This window comes from Toxorhynchites rutilus, chromosome 2 (genome assembly GCF_029784135.1).
Source record: "Toxorhynchites rutilus septentrionalis strain SRP chromosome 2, ASM2978413v1, whole genome shotgun sequence".
In the NCBI taxonomy this organism is placed as follows: domain Eukaryota; kingdom Metazoa; phylum Arthropoda; class Insecta; order Diptera; family Culicidae; genus Toxorhynchites; species Toxorhynchites rutilus.
Window position 1 is genome coordinate 255,847,333 of NC_073745.1, and position 24,625 is coordinate 255,871,957.

At 36.9% G+C, this 24,625-nt stretch overlaps 1 protein-coding gene across 3 annotated transcripts in view; it reads right to left on the reverse strand.

Moving 5' to 3' along the window:
- The window catches only part of LOC129771235 (PHD finger protein rhinoceros), a 37,630-nt gene extending 13,124 nt beyond the window's left edge, over positions 1-24,506 (reverse strand). Inside the window, exons 1-3 of one of the 3 annotated variants that reach the window (XM_055774666.1) lie at positions 20,390-20,583; positions 20,144-20,326; positions 2,686-2,779 (exon numbers count right to left, since the gene is read on the reverse strand). The gene's annotated coding sequence lies outside the window, so the exon portion shown is untranslated. Of the gene's footprint in view, positions 1-2,685; positions 2,780-20,143; positions 20,327-20,373; positions 20,584-23,698 lie in introns of those variants that run through there. The other 2 variants (XM_055774667.1, XM_055774668.1) reach the window with 2 other exon arrangements.
- Positions 24,507-24,625: the final 119 nt, after the last annotated feature.

Below are 24,625 nucleotides of genomic sequence, written 5' to 3' on the forward strand. Positions count from 1 at the left end.
TATCGGTGTTAAATGAGGTTAAACAACAAGCACGAAAACCCATAATCATGTCGTAAACCCCTTCGAGGGTTGTAGGGACTTGGGATTGTCCCAGATACTCGAACAGCACACATCGTCGCCGTTCTCGTTCTCTGGTCTCGTTCAATTGTGTCGTATGCTGATTTGAAGTCGGTGAACAAATGATGCGTGTGCCCGTTGTATTCGTGGAATTTCTAATGAACCTTCGAACGTTTCCCTGAATGTCTCCCATCATTTTCTGAACAGTGACATTGTCAACCGCATCTGCCACCTTTCTCCATCATTTTTCTATGTCAGCTGATGCTTTGATTGCTTTACATACTTCTTCAATTTACTACAATTTACTCTGGACAATTGCCCAATATTTCTCGATGAGACGAAGATGTGGACAGTTTTGTGGATTCATATTGTGAATAAGCCGGAACCAAGGAACCATCCAGCGCTATTCGGAATATTAGTCCACTGCCAGGCACCAAAGGCGTTTATGCTCCGGAAGACACCAGTGACAACTGTAATAGTAACGCATCCATCCAATACATAATATACCGAAATAGTTGCCTACTTTATCATCTTTTGATTGGTCCTAATTGCAACTACCCATTTCCGTTAACAGTCACATCGTGATGGCATACACTTTCGACCAAAAAAAAAAATCTAAATCTAAATCGTGGTATCTCCTGTTCAAGTCCAAACGAATAGGCAGTTTACGTCTCTCGCGTTCCATCTTCGATAACTTTTCAACGCGTGTGAAAATTTAATTTTTACCACTAAGTGAACAAACTAGTGATGGGCAAACCGTTCATAAACTGATCAAAAGAACTAGTTCACCAAAAAGAGTGAACGAACTGTCGTTCTTTTTTGCTGGGCAACAGGTTCATATAAACTGTATACCCAGTTCATAACGAACGGAAATATTTAAACAGTCTTGTCAAACAATAAAATTCGCGTCGCTGATATAAAATATGTTTTATATTGGGTTGGGGAAAAAGAAATGTCGTATTTCTGATCGAAATTTGACGCTTTATTTAACATACTTGAAATTATTCAATTTAAGTCAAATATGTGCCGTTTTGTTCGCAAACTTGTTGCCATTTAGAAGGCAACTTCATATTGATCAGTTTTTCAAGAACATTTTTAAATAGAAACCCACATTTGCCTCTTTTTCGTTGAATCTTAACATTACAAAAACCATAACAACTAGAAATTAAAATATTGAAAATAAAACAAGGTACGCCCTTCGAGTAGCTCACAACCTCTGGTGTTCATCACGGCCACCGTGAGCAAACGGATATACATTTTACAGAGATGAGAAGGCTGGAAGTGTATCAATTGCGCCATACTCTACATACACACTCAGATGCGTTTTCAACGATGATATTGATCCAAAGTGTACGTCGTTGTCAACATTTAAATCTACAGAATATTCTCGCTTATCATAGGGGGATGAATACGAATTCCTTGAGCTTTTTTTCCATCTATGCACTGTAGTTTTTCATTGAATTTCACGCGGTCTGCGCTTGTCGAATATGTGTGAATTGATAATAAACAAGGTTCTCATAGGGAACTTGTGACTTCTTCGCAAGACGGTTTGTCTGGGAGAACCTATTGAACTGTCAAACTTCTGTGAAACAGGTGTGTTGTTTGTGTTCATTGATCAACTAACCAAGGCTTCGCCTTGTTGCACTTGAACAACATGACACACTGAGGTTTCGGCCATCCGAAACATTGCGCGCCGAAATTAGCTTTGTCGTACACGCAATAATCTTAAGTACAATGCACACTCGAAGTCATGCACGAGCAACTTGTTACAGTCCCATAGTAGCTGCTTATCACAATATTAATCAATAAAATCCCTAAATGTGCACTTCTAGTTCCATCTCCCTCTCGCGCGGTGGGAATACACCAAAGCAAATAAACAAATCACAATTAAACATGATGACATTAGGTTCCACACTTCAACACGCTTCGCGTATATGATTCGCATCTCGCGCACAAACACACACTTCTACTATCCTTCACCAATATATGTAACCACGAATTGTCGCTGTATTGCTTTGCTTGTTTCTTTTTTGTTTGTTCGAATACAGCTTTATCCTCTTTCCCCGTAGCGATGATTTGTTGCACATGCATAGCGTTGTTTCGATGATTGTCTCGTAGATGCAAATATCTCCATTACATATCCGCCTTTTTTCCATCACTCACTCTTTCCCGAATGAAGTTTTCTAACATGAGAAAATGCACGTCTCATACAGAGAGTGAGAGACGAGATCGCGCTTAAAAAACAGGAATAACTCTCTTCACAATCCTACATACAGAAGACCCGCTGCTGCCGTCATCATTGACGCCGACGTCGCTCTTGTCTTAACAGCACTACTGCCTGCCTCTGCTCTGTGTATTATTCTTCATTATCCACCAAAGTTCGTTTCACGTGAAGCATTCCATCGTATAAAGTCATCACAACTGCACTTGTGAGTTAGTTGCTTTCGCGTTTTGTATACAGAGTAGTGCATAGCGCCTTGATTGAATTTTTGATCTTCAAAGCACATATTACACCTTTCAACAGTAAAACACAAAAATAAATTCCTTCATCATATTCTAACAATAATTTTTAACCGGGATCATCCTTGGAGGAAAACTGAAGTCCACCCTCATAAAACAAATACTTACGTTTTTTTTGATTCACACTTATTTGCAGAAATCAAAACTATCATTATTACTCTGTATGGGGTCGTGCGTATCGTCTATGCAAATCCTTATGTTCCTAAAATGAAACAAGAGACGATGGGAGTAGATTAGTTTGTGAGAAAGTTAAAACATTAAGAGATAAGTTGGTAAGATAAAACTTCGATTACGATCCTACGGAACAAGTCTAAGTGGAATGTTTAAAAAAAATCAGATCACATTGATCAAGCAGTCCAAGATTATTAGTCCAAAGGAAGGCGGATCTCTTTCGGCTCGATTAGGAATCGAAGGCATAAACTGAACAAGTACGAAAGAATAATAAAATACATGGGCTGATTAGGAATTGTGGCACATACATTTCCTGGCAAGTTAAATTCGGTTAAACTCCCAATAACGGTCTGCTAATGCGATCGTTCTCGAGTAAAAACAATTGTACACAAGCGTAATTTTAGCGGATACTTCAGGCCTTGACATAGACCGATCGGGGATTGACCCCAAAAACACCACATTATGCATGAATTCACAAGCGAAATCCCGTTTCACTAAATTCCCGATAACGCCAGCTCCTGCCATCGTTCCCCCAAATTCAAACCCAAGCTCAAATCTAGCACACACTTCAGGTTCTACATAAACAATGCATAACAATGTAAATGTAAACAATGTATTAACTTGTTCATTGAACCTCAGAATCACATCTGCTACAATTCAGAATTATTGCACTGAAGCAAAAAACAAAATTATTTTTATTGAACACTGGTGTTAAAGCATCAAATCGCGAACCCCTCATAAACACAGTGCCATAATGGAGGCGAACTGGCGTAGTGGTAACATCCATGCCTCTCACGCTAATTGTCACGAGTTCAATTCTCACTCCCGACATTCTTCCAAAAATATAGAAGTAAAAGTGACGAACCACAACCAAAAAGTGTTGAAAGTCACTATTATAATACAGAGAAAAAAAAGTGCCATAATTTCATGGAACGAGCATAGTAGTGAAATTCCGAAATTCTGTGACTAATTATTTCGAGATCTTAGAAGGGTAAATGATTTTGGTTTGTCCAGTCGAAAATATGATCTTGGTTTGTCCATTTTTTTTGAATGCTCTAGTTCAGCACATCTGTGTAAAATCAAATATTCAAATGATTCTAAACATATAAACAAAATTGTCTTTTTCAAGATTTACAGTAGTTCTGTAGACTGTTTTTGAGGATTTACAATGTTTTAAAGGTTTATAAAGTCCTATTGGTGTCAATGCGCCCCTCATTTGAGCTAACCTTTAACCTTCCTATACTCGCGCATAGGTCTGGAAGACCGAGCATCAATGAGGTGGACGAATTAAATGACTGTTAAAACATATTTGTCTACCAGATCCTTTAAGGGGGTATTCTAGTGTAGAGACACGAATTTCGGACGTTTTTTCGAGCTCCGTAAAAATAAAACGAAAACTATGTTTGCTATCTATTATATCATTATTTGTTCATCTATCTTTTAACAATGAAACAAAAATCGAACGGAGAAAAAATGTTCATAACTAGAATAGTTACAAGCTGATGAAGCGATGGGGCTCAAAAAAAAGTTTTGGCATGGCGTACACGATTCCAGCCCTTCTGGTTATCTGAAACAGAAAAATCGAGAAGATTCTGAATCAGTAGAGATGCCGCTATCGCATGAACCTCGGAGAAGTCAAAAACATCTTTTTTGACAAAATGGCGACCGTTTGAAAAACAAAATGCTGTTTAAATCGTGTTTTCTTACATTTCCAGATATTTTTAAAAAAAATCAAATTGAAAAATTAGCATTCTTCAGCGGTTCATGCGATAGAGAGATGCATGCAGATTGTATTGATATAAATTCGACATGAATCGGTTTCAGTAGAACCTGAGATATCGTGTACGCCAGTTTGAAAAAACTAGTTTCGAGAAAAACGCGTTTGAAGTTCATTGTTATGGCCGTACCAGGTTAGATACCGCATCGCTAAAATGGCTCTAACTCGGTAAATAATAGGATTTTCGATTTTCGTCTTTTCTAAAGTATATTATTGAATGCCTTAAATACAGAAATATAAAGAAAAAAAATATTTTTTTTTAATTTTCTAGACTAGAAGACTGCATTAAGCATTTCAGTTTAGCAATATATCGAGTTTTTTTTATAAACACTAAACTATTGTTTAATGAGATGTGACAAGATGCCCTCATTAGTTATGCCTAGAATATCAACATGGGACAGTTGAACTTGATGTTGTTTTTCCAAATAACGGGAACGAACAATAAGTTTTTTTGTGTTTTTCCGAAAGATTATGAATAAAAACATCGATTTATGAAGAAGGGAAGGATCTGCAACACCTTTGCAGAATATAAATCTCATTGTTATTATGCATTCGCTTACAAGGTGTACACGTGTTATGTTGAACTTTTTTTATTTGTTTGAGAATTAGCTCGTTCTTCCAAACCAGAAATGAGTGCAATAACCCTACTGAAAGCGTGACATAAAATTATTGTACTTGAACCGGTTCATTTATTATGGATCAACAAAAGAAATACATGGCGGGACGAATATGCCTAGAATATCAACATGGGACAGTCGAACTTGATGTTGTTTTTTCAAACACTTGGAACTAATAATAGGTTTTTTCTGTTTTTCCGAAAAGGAAAAAAAAGTAACATGAGACAACTATGTGTAGAACGGCAATATAGGAGTGTTAATCAACCACCAGATGATTATACGAATCACGAATACGAACGGGTACGAATTCAAACCTTTTCTGGATTATAACACTTACAAATATTATAAACATCATACTTGCACACCATTTGTATCAAACTTATATCTCTAAATTAGGATTGGGCGATCTTTAGAAAAAGATCGATCTTGACGAATCGATTTTCTAAACAGCAAAGCGATCGATCCATTGATTAAATTGGTACCAAAGAATCGATCTTGGCCGAATCGAAAAATCAAATGTCTTTCTACAATTTATTTATTTATTCTATATATTTTCTATTATATTTTCTTAAAATTGCGTTTTGCAGGGCAACCACCTTGTACTGTTATCGAATTATTTTATTAAATAAATTATTATTGAAAATTCCACAATTGATATTCGTTCAGAACTCATCTAGCAAAAATCCCATAAAATCTGATGTCATCATTCAATTTCATCACAATTTTCATTGTCAACCTAGTGAATGTGCTGGTGTAAAAATAACTTGTAAGGGATCAATTCACCGTTAAAATATTTACCTGAGAATCGATCTTTGGAAAATCGAAGTCCTTTTTTTAATTAGTTCATTTATAATATTTTTTATTGAAATACAAAACCTGGTTTTAGCGCCAATCAGTAGCTGCTACTAGTTGTGATCCTGTCAGCACTTATACGGAAGTAAATCATAGAAGAATCAAACTGACTTTGTCAGCAAGCTCAATGAAGCGATCCAAATGTTGACATTATGTTTATAGATTTTTTAAGTGATCTTTGGTGGAATTCAAATCGATATACAGGGAAAAACAAATCTACCAAAAGTTTTTCTAAGATCGAAAAAATCGGAAGAAAACGATCGATTTTTGCGATTTTTTCGAGTACAAAGAATCGATCCATAAAATCAGAAATCGGAATGGAAATATTCCTCAATTCTGATAATAGTTTGTCCGATACACTGATGTTCATTTGTTCACATGGTTCCTATGGCAACGGCTTGACGCGCTGCAGTTTGTTTACAGTGTCCTTCGCGCGTAGCAGAAATAAATTTTCTTTGTGTTGAGTGCTGAAGAAAGCCTAAATTATGATCTTTCGGCAAACTGAAGCAATGAGAAATGCAACATCTACTTGAAAATTCGGTGATTTCTAAAACGGGACTACTATGAGCATTTTTCGGAAAAACACCATCTGTTGGGCAAACCAACATCATTTACCCTAACTGTAGATTTAGATTGCTAGATCATTCAAGAAGTGGAAAAACTGAAGAGCTGAACAAATTTTATATTTTTCAAGAGAAAAAAAAACAAATTATTTAAAACACTATCATTTTGACTCAAATTACCAAGTTATAAATAATTGAATAATGACAGCCTCAACATTCTTTGGGGTATACATTACCGTATAACATTACTTACAGGTGATGTTATTATTATAGTAATTTCTAAAAACAAGTTATTTCAAAAACGTGACAGTCAGAAAAGCAACATTGCGTTGGCAGATTCCTTAAAACTTAAAAACAAACATCGGTAATTTTTCAGTTTTTGTAGTTGTGTTCGCTATTTGGTTTGCTGTTTTTTTGTGATTAAGTGCTGGAAAAAGTAACAATCTACTATAAATTGATGAACAAGTAATCTTTAATTAGGGAATCTCCATTAAAATTTGTATTGCAATAGTGTTCGTAATATGAATCAAGTTTTGACGCATGACTCAAATTGACACTACTTTTAAGCAAATACAAGATCGTTCACTAATTGAGCTAGAAGAACAGCTCTGTTCTGGAGCAATAATAGGAAAAGACCTAACACTATTTGTAAACGAATACAGTGGAACCCTGATTATCCACGAGCGGGCGATTCGCGGTGCGGATTATTTACGACAGCGAGTTCCATAGTAAATCTATGGGTCTTCTTGGAATTTGTCAGTGAGTGGTAGGCTTAAGCTCTTTTTTTTTGCCATGGCTTTTACATTATTTGCGACCTTATTAATGATTTGTGCATCGATTCATGCGTTCATGATGAAACCCATTTTTTTTTATTTGTATTTGCACCTCATTTTTAGTCCTCTTATTGGGTTATACGCGATTTTCGTTACCCACGGTGAGCTTGCCCAACTATTTCGCGGATATCGGGATTCCACTGTATTTGTGAGACATTGCCTCGCAATCGTAGACCATCCAACGAAAATAAAATTGATTTTTTTTTATTAGATTTTCAACGTAATCGACAATAACAAAAACGAATTCCTGAAATAAATCTATGAAAAACGGGGAATGGGCAAAAGGTCTCTGAGCTGCAGCAAGGATGTATATCATTCCTGTAACTACATTGCACGATAGGAAAAATACCGTTAATCGCAGAGATGCTGCCGGAAAACCCACTGCTTCTCGATCTACTGAAGATCAAGAGGTCGTGAGCTGGCTGGAAGACATGGCCGGTCGCAGGTCATCCAATCTGTGAAAAAATACTTCAAATCAACGTGGTTCAGTACGCCAGAAATTTGGGTAAAGCAGAAGTATTTCAATCCAAAATACCATCACGAGTATGGGTGCTGGTATATAGAAACGGCATCCTGCCATCTCGAAGTGAACGTGAAATCCTGTATCCACAAGACATTGGACGAACTGAAAGTGGCTGGATGAACTTTGGAGCATTCAAACCTGCCTGCACTGCCTACACTCGTTAGGTAACGTTTTGAAAATGAAGATGAAATGATTTCAAAACGAAATTTTGTTCCATTGCTAATCAAAGTATTAGAGTCAATGAAAAAATATAGACCAAATACTGATAAATGAATTTCTAAAGTGCGACCTACTCAGATGAAACACCGAAGCCATTGATTATGAAACCTTTCCTGATTCATGTTCAATTATCAAAAATTAACTGCAAAATAAAAGTCCTTCGTTGATTCTCGCAGATCCTGATTCTTCACATTATTATTGTTCGGAATTTGAGTCAAATATATATAATATAACTATTTCTAAATATAACTATTTTTAGTTTTATGCCATGGATAGGGATTTGCAAATCAATTCTATCGTGTTTCAATGGAAAGAAGGCTCTATTGCATCCAAAAATCAAATTACTTTCACGAAGTAGTACCATTTTCAGTAATGAGACACTATTGAATGGTCAACAAAACTTAAGTGTTCGAAATTTGAGGCACAACGGTATATAGCAGTGTATTGAATTCACTTGATTTAGATTTAGATAGGTTAGGAGCGTGGACAAAAAGGAGAATCACAGAAACTTTTATTAAATGAGATACAATTGAATTATGTAAGTCTATTAACTCTAGTCTATTAAGCATTGATGAAAATTGTTACTAGTTCATTAAAATCAGCTTTAAGCTGTTGACAGGGTAAAACTGCTCTGGGAACAGTGATTCGCTATCGGCAACAGCTGGAAAATTTAGAAGCTCGATAATAATACGGTCATTGTTTATGAACCACTTTTTGTATCCATAAGACCAAGCAACAAGTTGACAATGATGTAAATCATATATTGTTTGCATCATTAGCTACCACCAGTATCTCAATAATCAAATTCGTTCTAGCCCAAGGAATAGTTTTGTTTGTTGTTATTGAATTTTGGGGGAAGGAAGAGAAACCCCACACAACGATGCATGGTTGTTGATAAACATCTTTGTTCAGCAGCACAACTCAGATACCAAAAATACGTGATGCTCAATCCCGTGCAGCGCACAATTTCTGGAACTCTTGGGAGACTCGCAAGACGTATCCGACGACGATCGATCTAAGCCCAATGGAACAATCGAAATGTTTTGGCACCCGTTTCGTACGTGTTTTTCTAGAGCATATCCCATCAAGAGCATCGCACATCACACGCACCAACACATGAAGCGCTCCACACGTACTGTCTGTTTGAGCGAACAGCAGCACCAGCAGCAAGAGGATGACGGCGATCACTGCTTGCTACCAAACCGATAATGAATGAAATGGAGTGCGGCGCTCCAACCAAACACGGGGAACGAAAGGTAAATGGTACACCCAGTAAGGGCCACGCGCCACCATACCACCACCGACGCAACTGTGCTAACCAGTGGTAACAGCGATGTAGAGTGATGTGTGATACCAGTGTTGCTAGAGGAATTCTATTTTCTCTTGTTCGCTTTGATACAAGGGTTAGACATCAATTGAATATAGGCTACCCATAATCAAAATCAATATGGCGTCATTTGTTTACCAACATATCATTTGCGAGGATTGAAATCGTTGAAATCACGGAGATAGTAAAAATCAACAAAAATTCGCTGCTTTATTTCTAACTGCATGAGCGACTTTCATATTTCGGTTTCACATGGATGTGTTCACATTTAACATGGAGTTTAAAGTTAGCCACTATTCGACTATATAACCGGACCGAGTTGTAAACAACAGTAATTGACAGAACCAAAATGTCAGTGAACCGCAGCAATATTGGGTACACTGGCAATATGAGGGATTTGACGTTTTAGTCATACCCCTGCTTTGATAAGGAAAGATTAATTCGAAATAGAAAAAAAAATTAAAATTAGCACATTGCTTTTGTTGATCCCTCTAACGCCTCAAATAAGAAATAACAGAACAAACTTGCAAGTCCGTTTTGTGGTACAGTTTATATAGGTTGGACCAGATTATATACAGACTCGACTATGTACAATTTTAGACTCGATTATACGCAGTAATTATATTTTCTATTTCGAATATGACTTATTTCAAGAAAAAATTGGATATTTCAATGATAAGGTCAAAGTTAATTGACTATTTTTGGGACGGTGGAGGAAAAATGTTGATCATTGAAGATTAGAGAGCTTTTATTTGGTTAATAGAAACAAACAATTTTATCATGCATTTTCGAGAGAAAAATTTAAAAACGCATAGCACACAAATTTTAGGCTTTTTAGTTCTAAAATGTTACTTATTTTTCATTAATTTAAATGTTAGTTATAGTTGTAATCCAGTACCAAAATTTCTAACACTTTCTGAATTAGAGTCGGTTTAAGACAAACAGTGCCCAAAACCATAAATGTTCCATAAATCTGTCATTAATGACATTCGAGCGTATGCCTAGAAGATTTTTTCATCAAATATCATCCTACTTGGTACCATGCACATAATTTTTTTATCACATACTTCATATTGGCATTTTCGCCATATTCGCATATTACATACAGTAGAACCTCGATTATCCGAGAGCGGATGATCCGCGGTGCAGATGGACAGATGGATAGTTCAATAATTTCTGTATTGATAATTTTTAGCTATTTATTACATTATCCGCGATTTTCGTTAAACGCGGTGATCTAGCCCGACTATTTCGAGGATAATCGGGGTTCTACTGTTATCCAACTGGTCGTTCAAATTTAACTTTAGGTTCTTTTTATTTATGAAATCAATTTATGCAATATTGTTTCAGTTGAGTTACATGCGTGCTAGGCAAATTGAAATTTGTTCATTGATCTTCTGTTCAGCCATGATAATTTGAAACGAACATCAAATAATTGCGAAAAAAACAATCCCTCAATCGATAATCTCTGTGTGTTTTTCTAGCTACTACGTCCACGCAACAATCATCATGTGATGGTGATCCCAGCTTCTCATTTCAAGTACGGTCGGTGTTAAGTCAGACCGGACCATCTGCCATTTTTATGATTTCGAGAAAAACGAGCTTGAAGTTTGGTGCTATAAGGGGTTTTCATTGGGCATTCGAAACAATTTCGATGCGTTATTCCTGCTGCACGCGTGATTTCCCAAATCTGATTAATGTAATATGTAGCTTACGAAATTCTGAACCTAATGCAATCAATAACTCGAAAATTTCAATTTTGCGACTTGGTCCCCTCTGACTTAAAACCGACCATACGATCTGCTTCATCGGTAATTGGTACTATTAATAACACAACAATGGAAGCCTCATATCAACAGTCTCGCTTATATGGTGAACATTCGAACAATAGGAATATTCTTACGCCGTACAATGCGACATGTGTATCGATAAGAAAGGAATACTCTTACGCCTAAATGGCTACGGTGTAATATACAACAACATTATCGTGAGTTGAAACTGTGCACGAATAAATTCGGCTCTGTTACAGCTGAATTGCTAAATAAGCCTAATAAAAAAAACAGATGGGATAACAAAAATCTAGAACTACCACTCGCACTTGCAGACCTAAATGGATCTAGGATAACGCTAAGTGGGCAGCCTACAAAATATCCTCAGATTTCTTAATTGTCAGAGACAATCCGACCATAACTCATAATTCAGGGCCCTCAACTGACCATCTTTGTGTGTTATTTTAGCTACTACTTCCACGCAACAATCATCATGTGACGGTAATCCCGGTCCCTTACCGCTCACATTACGATCTGCTGCATCGGTAATTGCTAATCAATTACAGTCCCGCTGTGTATACAATCCAACTGTGAACATTCGAACAATAGTTGTTTCGTTAGAATATTCTTCCAAATTCTTTTCCAATTTGTTCCCGAATTTCTCCGTTCAACACGAGATGTTTCTGTTCGCTCCATCTACCTGTTTGGAAAAATATTCTAACGAAACAACTATCGTCGAGCCAGCGAAGCAGTTTGTATTTGTTCGTAAATGAGAAGACAGAACATAGACAATTGATGACAAGGACTCAAAGAGCGGATGATGAACACTGTCTGCACTGTAATGCTGCGATTGAAACGCTGCAACACAAATTTAGTGACTGTTCCCGAATAGCACCGCTTGGGCTTACGTACAACAGATAATAACAGGAATACTCGAGGGCTGGCAACGTCTCTCTTTCGAGGAACTAATGCAACCAGCACTACTGAACACAGCAACTACCATACGAAGTCAAGTATTGAAAATTTTAATTCTGTACACGATAAACTCGGCTCTGTTACAGTTGAACTGCTAAATGGGCATAATAAAAACAAACAAAAGGGATAAAAAAAAACCCGACCATCATTGGAAAATTCAAAGAGATGATCATGAGGCCAATTATCCATGGACCATCAGAGGGGAGTATTGTGTTTGTCTACACAGACGACATTATCCTGGCAGTGGTAGGATACACGCACTAAATTTCACGTATCAAAATATAGCCACCTACCAAAGCTACCAACTACCAGTGGGCAGCTGAAAGAAGATTCAATCTCCTAGCGCAGAAAAGCAGTAATATAGATAAAATTATGGGCCCTAATCGAGAAAACGAGCGCTCGTCTCGTTTGTTTTCATATTCCAGAAGACGAGCGCTCGTCTCGTTTGTTTTCATATTCCAGAAGCCGAGCTCGACTAAAAACAGACCAGTAGTTTGTCTGACCCGACCGTTCGGCCGCGCTCGCTGAAGAATCAGTCGAGTCGTCGTATAGGTTGGTTCGATGTGTTTTCGACTGGTTGATTTAAACCATCGGTACAGCTTTGTTCCACTTTCATCTTCAGAAATTTGTTTCACGGCTGAACTAGAATTGCATAAACAAGGTATGTTTTTAACTTAACCATAGAATTTAATTACATGACATGAAATTGGGGTTTTCAAAAATAAATTTTTGATGCCAAATGTCTTTAAATTGCATGAAACGCCGAAACCTACTATCATCTCGAACTTTTTTTTTGTCAAAAATCGATACTCTGAGACTCTCTGTGTTTTTTTCGGAATACGAGGCAAAACGTATGGTTTAGGGTGACAATGACAATTTCATGTAACCCCCGACTCGGCGAGTGCCATCGACGCCTTCGGTGCAGCTAAGTTCAGACACTTTTGGGTACAGGCGGTCAGCAATAGGTACTTGCCTGACACTGTCCTCATGTGGATTCTTGGACACAGTGGTATTGTAGGAAACGAAGCGAACGATCGGTTTACTGGAATTGGTCACACTGAACAATTTCGTACACAGAAGATGCCGCTGGACGATGTGAAATTGTGGATCATCAACTTCTTTCGCCCCTTTCGAGCTGAAAGGTGGCTCACAGAGAGAAGGCAATTTCGGCGGAAAAAAGAAGGTTTCATCATCACGTTCGAGGATGTCGAGGAAATGAGGGAGCAGCGAGTATTGTCCATACTAAGGACTGGACAATGTTCGTTTTCATAGGCTTCAACAGAGAACCTTTCTACCAACTTTGCGACCACTGGAACATACACAACTCTGTCGAAGATTTCTTGTGCGTCTGCCCGAAGCATGAGGATCCGAAATATGTAAGGGACTTCCTGAATGATGATTCGTCCAGAGTTGGAGCATTACCTCTGTTAAATTTAATGTAAAATTAAGTGTGACATTATTAATGGCCGTTTCTACAGAGACGAACCAGCCCAGGAGACTTAAGGTCTTTAAAATAAAGGATAAAACAAATTACGAACTTTACGTCGACAACATATTGATAAGTGTCCAGACTGAGGATGAGGCTGTGAGGAATCGAGATATACAACTGATTATAGAGTTCGAGTTTTGTCATTGTGAGTCTGTGCGTTTGTCTACCTGAAGAATCCACTACAGGAAATCTGGCGCCCTGGATACGGTTGAGATGACGAGATCGGTAGACAGCTGACCAATAAGCCGATGAGGGTCGGTTTGGATCGAAGCGCTGGCTAACGTCCGTGCATAATTCTTGTGATGCTACGAAGACATAAGTTTCCTGGAGGTTGGACATCATTGTTCATGTCCCCTGTGTTTACGATATTTGAGACAATCGTCTACGAATACCTACTGCTTCGGGTAAGAAACTACATTTCTGCTTCGCAACATGAATTTCAACCTGGCCGATTAGTCACGGCAAATTTACTGGAGTTCAAATCGCTATATTTTGCGTACTGTGGAAAAGGATAACCAGACCGACGCCATCTACGCTGATCTTAAAACGGTATTCGACCATAGAATCTTGGTAGCCAAGCTCAACAAATTGATAGTCTCATCTAGCTTGCTTCCCTGGCTAAACTCATATCCACGTAATAGCAAAATTATCATTAACGTTGGCTCTTCCCAATCTAGATGATTCCAGAATGGTTCCGGAATACCGCAAGGTAGCATTTTAGAACCTCTGCATCGCCAGCTTGGAACTATCTCTCACGGACTCTCTATTGCTTCTTCTACTTCTTCGTTCTACCCTTGAGAAATATTTTGTTTTGTTTGGAATCGGCACTACAAAAAAGGATACAAAAATGCTTCATTCGTGAAATGTTGCATTGGAGAAACTATGATACTTTGCCACCTTATGAGAAACTTTGTCCGCTATTGGAAGTAGCTCCCCTCGAACAGCAACGCAAGAATATTATTGTCAAAACTACCCATAAAATCCCACCGGAAGGGTTTGGTTGCCCTGCTGTTTTGTCTCGACTTCTACTGTACTGCCCTCTTCGGCCTCAACGGACTCGATATTTTCTACGGGTTGATCCGCACCGCAATAATTATGGTCTTCATGGTCCTATTCGTCAGATGACGTTGGAGTCTAATCGTCGTGGAAATTACTTGTCCTGTTAGTAAATTTTGTGTACAACCGTGGAAGAGATCTAATAAATAACTTCTGATATATATAAATCTGAAATATTCACTAAATTTCGAGAAGTACTGTGATTGATTCATTGAATATGAGTAAAATTTATTGAATACGAATACGAAAAGTGAATAACAGGTCGGAATCGATTATATGTGACTCGATTATATACAATTTTGGACTCGAGGATATACAGCTTGAGATTTTTTTTTCTTATGTTTCAAATATGGCTTAAGTATTCGAATCACTTTCATTTGGATTCCTTCACATTGTTCTATTCCTGTAATGAGAAAGCGGATACACTCGCAACGATGGATAGTATGCAGGGCACAGTTTTTGAAAGATAAATAGCGTATTGGGAATTCTTCTCCATTTCCCGACAGCAGTCACTCACCAGTTGGCAAAACCAATGGAACAGAGATGAGCTTGGAAGATGGCTATACTCTATTATCCCCAAAGTTTCAACGAAGGCCTGGTCTTGACAGAAATTTTATTAGAATTGTGTCAAGATTGATGTCCAATCATTCCGCGCTAAATGCGTAGCAAGACCTATGCTCTTCCGCATAGGTCTTGCCACTAACAATTTATGCAATTGTGGTCAAGGATATCATGACTTCGAGCACGATGTTGCAATGAATGTCATGTAATGAATTTTGCAATGAAAGAATCAAACTGGTTGCCGATTTAGAGGCTCAAGGAGTACACTCACGCATGCCAGTTCGCGATATCTTAGCTACTCGCGACCCTAATTTTATGTTCCCCATATATGTCTTCCTAAGAAGCGCTAATGTTATTATTTAGGTCGCATCTCTTACTCCCGCTGTCCATTCTCCCTTCCTTTCCTATTACACAAGCAGAACTTAGTAACCGTTGAGATAAGATCATTACAGGAGCTATTAACATAACAAGGAGGCACTCACTACCAAAGGATACCGTTGCTACATCAATTTGCGATGTAGTTGTTACGACCCACCACAGGCACTGTTCCAGACAAGGATAGTACCGACGAGGCAACGAAGGAATAAATTATATATTTTTTATATTGCACTGTAGTTGCACTATAGTTTTAGCTAATTAGACTTAAGTTAATGATTATGTAGTTATAATATATTCAAATAGTATTAAAATGTATTGCTTGATGGTGGCTCCTTATCCACTTGTGCCTAATTAAATAAATAAAGGAAAAAAATATGGCTTATTTCAGAAAAAAATATTACCTTCCAACGTTAAGGTGAAATTTAAGTAGCTTTTAAAATCAAAATCGTGATTTTTGAAGATCTTGCTTGATTTTTCACCAGGAATTGTTTATAACGATATTGCAATGAAATTAAGATAGACAGGGTCTTTCAGATTAAACGCTCACGCAAAAAAAATCGAATAGCTCCTTATAAAAAAAAAATTCCTTTCCGTCGATGGTAACACTACATTCCCCACTTCGGGATGATTATATTCGGCTTCTCGTCGTCTGATCGGACTGTTTGTATGTTGTCAAGATATACAATTTATAAGAACGTATATTTTTAGTGAAATCGTATTACTCGAGCAACCGAAGCCTTAATGAAACTTTGTCCTCTTATAGTAAGAATTTCAACATTTCTCGCCGTCGATTACTTCCTATGGGGGTACGTGAAGGACCGTTGCTATGTTAATAAGCCACAAAATTTAGAGAAAATTAAAGAAGAAATAACTTGGATTTTCAACAACATCGAAGTCGTAATGTAAGTTTTTTTATCCCTTTTGTTTATTTTAGGCTCATTAGCATTTTAGCTGTAACAGAGCCGAATTTTAATCGTGTACATGTCACATGTTTATCATTTCTATAATTAGCACATTACACAGTTGCCATTGTTCGGCGTTAGAGTATTTCCTTGTATACCATTGCATATGGTACACATTTACACAGTAGCCATTTAGACGTAAAAGTTTTCCTTCTGTTCTTCCAGTATCCAGTTGAACCGGACAGCGGAGAAAGTTGATTGATCATTCTTGAGTTATTTATAGAGCAGCAGCCCAATGTGTCTTGCAGAGCAGTACAGTTGTATGGACGAATCGATCTTATTTCGACCGTGGATCGACCTCCATCGCTGATGATTGTTACGTGGACGTAGTTGTTCTATAACACAAAGATGGTCAATGAGGGCCCTGAGTTTTGAACTCACGATCGATCGCTTACTAAGCGAACGCGCAACCAATGTGGCTACGGAGACCCCCAATGTTAGAGTTGTGCATGAAGATTTTTGTGCACCGTTTAAAACGCGTTATCGAAAAAAGGGGTGATCACATCGAAAATGTCCTAAAATGGGCTTTATTTTGGTTTTTTTCTAAATAAAAATCGGTTCACTTTCGTAGAAGTTATTAAAATTTGTTGCATGAGCGTTTAATCTGAAATACCCTGTAGAAGTTGGGTGCCAAAGAACAAATTGCAGAGCGGTTAGAAAGCTTCAATTTAATTGATAGAAGCAATCAAGTTCAATATGAATTTTTAGGATAAAATTAATAATAACACATTAAAAATTACTAACCTTGAAGTTTTTTACTTCCAAAATGTTATTTCTACTAATTCACTTTTTTACTTCCAAAAAATTTCTACTAATTTAGATGTTTCACAGCACTAAATCCTGTACTAAATTTTCTCATCTTCCTAATGGTGGTAACAAAATCGTCTTAGGATTTTTTATATAAGAAAGTTATTTTATGACTTTAAGGGAATGAATCAAAAATCAAATTTTTCTTTTATATTCAAAAAACGAAAAATATGTGCATGAAAAATGATTATAGAATTTTTTTTGACTCGATTATATACAGTGAAAATAAATTCAAAACTGGATATAGGGGAACCCGGGCAAGAGTGCCATACGGGGCAAAAGTGGCCATCTGATTATTTGGCCTATTTCCATCTTTTACAATTATTTAGCTACAAAACTTTGTTTTATACGGATACTACATATATCTCACATATTATCAACCAGAACCTTAAATATTTTTTTATTGGAAAACAGATAAATACTGAGTTTCTTACAACTGCAATCTATATAAGAACGGACAGGCGCAAATTAACGAAATACCCTCAGTTTCTATATGTTTGCATGACTCCACCCATAAATACAAATATAATAATCATTTCTCTTCAACTTACTGTATGAACTAATTTAAATCGTACGCATTTATTTCAATAAAAAAAATTTAAAAAAATCTCTCAACTTCCGGGGCAAAAGGAGCCATTAAAAAATGCCACAGTCGTAACCTCGAATTCAATCTGCCAAACGCAAATCGTGGTTGTGTTTGTTGTGGTCATGATTTGTAAATATGAACGGATTTCGTTCCGAAACCAGTGGCAGATGGAAACTATGGTTCTTGCCGTACATTCTGTAAATCATGGAGATGAGCTGCGGAGGAATATAGTTTGTCCAGAAGAACATTGGCCAAATGTGTGCAGAAGTTAGGCCGTTTTAAAACTGTGTTTTCTAAATAACAGGAGGAGTAACTCGTGAGTCACATCCTTAATATGCAGAAGTTATTTTATGGGCTGACAACACACGACATCCCGAACCAAGGGTATAAAATCGCAGAGTGAAATAATTTAGATCACTCTTTCGACAAAACATCCAAATTGGCCGGAGAAGATTGGCCTGCCGGTTTTCGTGAACGCCACCAGAACTCGAGTTTGCGTTCTTTGGAAACACCGTGAATTCCACAGTGCTTTTTTCATCAAAAATTATATTTTTATAAGATTGGCACTCTTGCCCCGTCGAGGTGGAGCTCTTGCCCCGCACTGGAAAAATACAAGCCAAAAACATCATTTTTGTAAATGAAATATTTTCATAGTAAACATAACTTTTGAACAATTTGATGCGTAGCTACACCTAAATAGGAATATAAAGGAACAAACCAGCAGAAAAAATGGAAAAAAATATAACAAAAGAGCGTTCAAAAACGCGTATTAGCTTAAGCTGGCACTCTTGCCCCAGGTTCCCCTTGTAATAGGGCATAACAAAAGGCCATCATCACGAAAACGTAATAGAATGGCTACCCGGTTACTTCGATCATTTGAGATCGTTTTGGCACCAGAACTTAATTAAGATAAACCGTGAAAGACGTCGACATAGTTCCAGAGGACATGGAAAATAATCTAAATTATTTTCATCATATATCTTCTACTCTTGAAAGGTATATTTTAGGATAAATTACATTTACTTGATTGGCTAAAATTCTGAAAATGTTGATGGATCAACATAATAATGAAAAAACAATCCCATTTCAAAATGTCAGAATAAATTCGCAACTCAATTTAAATTTCAATGAAACACACTCGCTAACGTTTGAGCCTTTTGATTTTGTTGGCTATCAAGTTTACCGAATAGTTGATATCTGACTCTGAACAATATTCGTATCAACAGTCTGAAAATAAAAATAAATTCTTCTTTATATTGCAATGATAAACAAAAAATCTTGCCCGGTATAAACATGGGTAATAAAACTCGCGCGAACAAGTTGCAGCCTAGACCGATTGATATCTCGAAATAGAATCGTATCAAAAATAACAAACTATCCGAATTTAAACAAAACGCTCAAACTCTCTCCTATTTCACCAGCCGTTTTCAGTACTTATTTTTTTAAAAAACAGCCACGATGTTGTTACTCTAAAACATACATAGGCATTTCCGTTGATGCTTGTTAGCGATTCATATATCCAGCACCAGATTATTCTCAATATCGAAATAAACACTCAAACGGAGTTCGCATCATTCATCTGAAATCGACAAGCAAAAATTAAATATCGCATCAATCGAACGCATCCTTCAATCTGGCAATGCTGATAAGCAGTGCTTCTCACATCATCATCAATTTGCTCGTTTCATAGAATAAGAGGCGAGAGCTGCCTGCTGCCAGTGGGGAGAATGGCCAGCCAATTCAACTAGCCAGAAAAGCGTCGCAAGAGAAACCTCCTATGTTGTATTATTTAGCGAAGGAGGTAGATAAAAAAAATACACATGCAAGTTGTCTACTAGGAAGACTCAGCGAAGAGAAACGTCACGACGAAGGGGGTGATCTTGAGGCCTCTGAGAAAATTCCAAAATATGCTATATTTTTCCATCATTTTGGCCGTTTTCCCCTGTTTTCATACACGTATTATCGGATGTTGCTCGATAATGATAAGATGAGTTCGCTAATCGATCCTCGCGTTTTCGCAGTACCATTTGTTTTCCTACTCCGCTTCGAAACACCTCCGTTAGAAACATATAAATCGGAGAGGCGCACACAACTCACTCACTTTTTCCTCCAATTGTGTAATGTCCAGTAAGGAAAGATGGTAGCTTCGATTTTAACAATATTCATCGTCGCTGCTGCTGGTTGTACTCTTTCCGTTTTAACTATATCTCGTAATAGCTTTCCCTGTAAGCTATTGACTGCTGCTGCTGCTGACTGATGTGATCTGATGGGGCTGCTGCGAAGTCTACAAGAGTGAAAAAGTTCCTCACAAGAGTAAACAAAAATTGCTACCCGCCATTGTTTTCACCAAATATCTCGACGAAAAATGCTGTCTGCGAGGAGCACTGCCCTCCCGAGGGCCCGCGGTCACTTTATCCGTCGATACGCGCGTACCATAACCGTCCCGAATCGAATTAAATGCGTTTAATTTGGAAAAATAATCGACACGACGAGACAGTGCCGCCATTATAATTTTCCATCTTTTTCTTGATATGTGTGTGTCCTCCTCCTCTCACTCATTTTTCTTCTTTTTCGTGTTTGCACTAATCAGCGACGAAAGACTATGTACCCTATCGAAAGGTGTGGTAGAAATACGTCAGTCGCTTTTGCTTACGGCCCACAGTGATTTTAGGTTATTATTGAATCAATTTTGTGGCATTATAGAGAAACAATATGAAGCATTAATTTCGATTGATCAGACAGTAAAGCGCTGAGAAATTCTCACATCATTGTTTGACGCACCTTTTATTTACCACTTTGATCGAGTTTTGATGGAAAAAGAGCATCAAGGCTATCGTAAGAAGGTTTGTCGTTCTGGGACACATGAAAATATTGAGTACATATAAGAGTAAATTCGGATCACGATGGATTTATTGTTTCCAAGAAGAGTACTATTTTTATTCTACTCAGAATTGGTATTTCATGAATCATTTTTTTTGTAGTTAATTCAAGTTAATTAATTGAAGATTATTTTCGTTAATTGTTGAAATGAAAAAATTGTTTTTTTTTATTTTTCATTTTTGGGAAGGTTATCACATCAAAACCACCAAAAAAGGTATTAAGTAATTTATTTGTAAACAATATGCATCATTCGTTACAATGCATAGTACTCATAAGTTGGGTGAAGGCGCGTTTTTTCTTTAAACCTGTTTCTTCACCTGGCGGCACATTTCTTTCAAGATTTCTTGAATTGGGGGTAAATAAATCCATTATTTTAAATGTCGCTAGAATCACAGAAATAATCGAAGATAACCGGCATGATGATAGTCGTAGCATTGCCCAGAAGTTATAGATCTACTATAAAGCAGTTTTAAATTATTTGCTGGACTCAAAATAAAGCTCGATGTTTGGTTGCCACATCAATCAACACAAAACATGATAAATCAAATTTCCATTTGCGTAGCCTTGACCAAACGGAATGAGATCGACTTTTTTCTTGAACGAAGGGTGACTGTGGATGAGAAATGGGTCAATTCGACAATATTGTGCGAAAACGATTAGGATCAACAGGGTGAAGTAGCTCAAACGGACCAGAACTAAAGACCAGGAATATTCTACTGTGTATTTGGTGGGACTTGGAAGGAATAATTTATTATGAGATGTTTCCGTATGGCCAGACACTAAATTCAAATCTCTACTATCAACAACTGGATAGTTTGAATCTAGTGATTGATAAGGAACGGCCAGAACTGGCCAACAGAAGAAGTGTTGTGTTCGCATCAACGGAAGGCCACACACGTCTGTAGTGACTCATCAGAAACTCCGGGAGCTTGGTTGGTAAGTTTTGATGCAACTCCCCATCTCAATCTCAAATAACACCAAACCTCATGTTTTTGGCTTTCCGGGTCGGGGTTCTTTATAACATGATCCATTCTGATCTTCCAAATTCAGATAATGCGTCCGAGTATTTCAAGCATTATTTAGCTAGCGACTTCAATAACTTTTTTTTTTTGAAGTACAATAATCCACTTCACTACGTGCTGAATGTAGTCTATTCGATCACGTATTGTCGCAGAATTATTCCATAATTAGTGAACTGTATGTTTGGTAGACACATTAGGAGGATCATGTGCATTGCTCTGAGCGCATAGTACGCAGCTTGAGAGATGCTGATTTTCTCAATACAGCTAAATGATTTGTAGACACTGCCGCAGCGATTAGTTCATTCATGATTCATAACTTAACAAAATCGCAAAAAACTGTAAACTGTAAAACGGTAAATCCCATCTGGGAGAAGTATATCTGAATAAATCGCTTCATAATTAGTTATCCCGGAATCTTTCAGGGTTGATAGAGAATAATGTTTGATGAAAGAAAACTTCTACGCAAATGGTCAAAACTCAACCATGAAGTTATCAATCATTTTTGTTTTGAACTCGGTTTGCGCTATTCGAAACATTTTGTTTGTTCCAATTAAAAGATGAGAAAGTTTGGTTGTGAAATCAGATATAAAACATTTGAATTAGTGGAATTAAGTGATATTTAGGAAGCAAACAATTTAATTTTTAGGCGTTTTTATGATTTTTTTTCAGGTGACATTAAAAGTATAAGATGTTGTATTGAGACGCGACACGAGAAATTTTTGTAATTGATTGACATAGTGTTGTTTGAGCGCGTAAATGTGAAAATGTGAAAAAATACAGTTTTTCTTTCCAAATACAAATTGTCAAACGCGGTTCTCATATAACCATTGTTACGATTACTCCAGAGCATGATGTATGGTTTGACGCATGAGTTTATAAACATGTACGAGTTTTTTTTTTGGATAAAAAGATTTATACAGAAAACATATTTTTTATAACTTGACTATTAAGCTTGCTAAATTTTTTTTTATAACTGCCGACATTTTACCCAAACATAGTTTTTTTGGCTTGCCCGAGGCTCATTGCTTAGCGGCATCTGTACTAATTAGGAATTTATTAGATTTTTTTTATTTTGAATTACCAGAAGAGAAGAAATTGTGTACGCCAGGGACACAAAAGACCGTGTCTTTAAATCCCCACTTTAGCTGCTTGTAACTTTTTTTGATTTTCAATATATATTTTTGTCTTCTTCAAAGATAAAGAAACGAATAATAAAATAATGGATGGTACACATATTATGTTTTATTTGTTTGGAGCTCAGAGAAGCGCTCAATCCGTGCAATCCGTGTTTGTTTCAGAACTTGAAACTCTATTGTAAAAAAAATCGGCTTAATGTCCAATGTTGGCGATTACTTTTCTCATCTGCTGGCAGTCTCCAAAAGCCGTTTTTGTCATCTTTTGATGTAATTCACGAATCTCTATATATTTCACTTAAATTTTAAAACGAAATTACGCTTATTTTAACTTGAATTTTCGTTGAAAAAAGACCAATGTTTTCATCATACAAAAAACTATTGATAATTATTCAGAAATAACATTAATGAATACCGAAATCTTTAAAATAAAATTAAAACTATAAATGAACTAACTGAAAGATTGTTCAACATACGTCTGGTAAAAAAGCAAGATATAATATTCATCTCAGTTGTATATTTTCCGTTTTATATGCAATTAAATTTAAAAATATTAAAAGAAAACAAAAGTATAAGGCAACTATTCGAGATAAACATTTCTTTAACTTTGTTTCACGTTACCTGTTATATACACAATCCTTTCTATAGTACACTACGAGACGTCAAAAAGCTATTAATTCTTGGCGCCCTCGGCAGATGACACTTGTCGTAGTTTTGACAACAACCTTACGTTTGCGTCGGTGCTGCCATCTCACTACACAATGTTTACCTTGAGTGTTTTCCACTATTTTTTTTGAAACTTCACAAGCTGAAATTTCTTTGCCAAATACACCTATATTTTCTGGTCGAACCCTTTCACCCGATACTTTTCCAGTAATATTAACGAGCAAGTTATTTTTTCCTCTAATCTATTGATTCGCACAATATTCTCCCGCAGAAACGCGAATGCGTTTTGAGTACAATCGCGTATACATATTTTTTGCCATTTTTTCACCACCTTTTGAACTTCCACAGAATCGTACGTTTCAGTCACTAACCAACTCCTGATTCAAGAAAAATCATTTTCGCTCGATATATCACCGAGTTTACAGCACAACAGAACATAAACACAACACAAAAACATATAGTTTGCAGTTTACTCCACAAATGATCCTCGTTTGCGATGATGATCAATGCATTCTATCGATTCACTGCTGCTTCGTTCAAAACAATTACAATCATCACTACTGCTATTGCTTGAGATTCCCATTTTATGAAACACACGCACAGAAAGGACTCCTCGGGTGGTTATTCCAGTACCTTGCACCGAGAAATCAGTTTCTTGATAATATTACGATGTTTTTCAGGCGATTTTTTCCTGTTTGGACACTGCAATGGGAAAATAAGAATTTTCTCCTCACACAGATAGGCTCCTTGGAGTTTTTTATGTGACCAGCATTTCAGTATATGAAAAATACAGACGAATCGTAAAAGCGAAGACGTCAACAACGTCAAAGCGATGGAAAAAGAGATCTATGCCCAAAGGTTTGCATCTTTGATAAGCAGTTA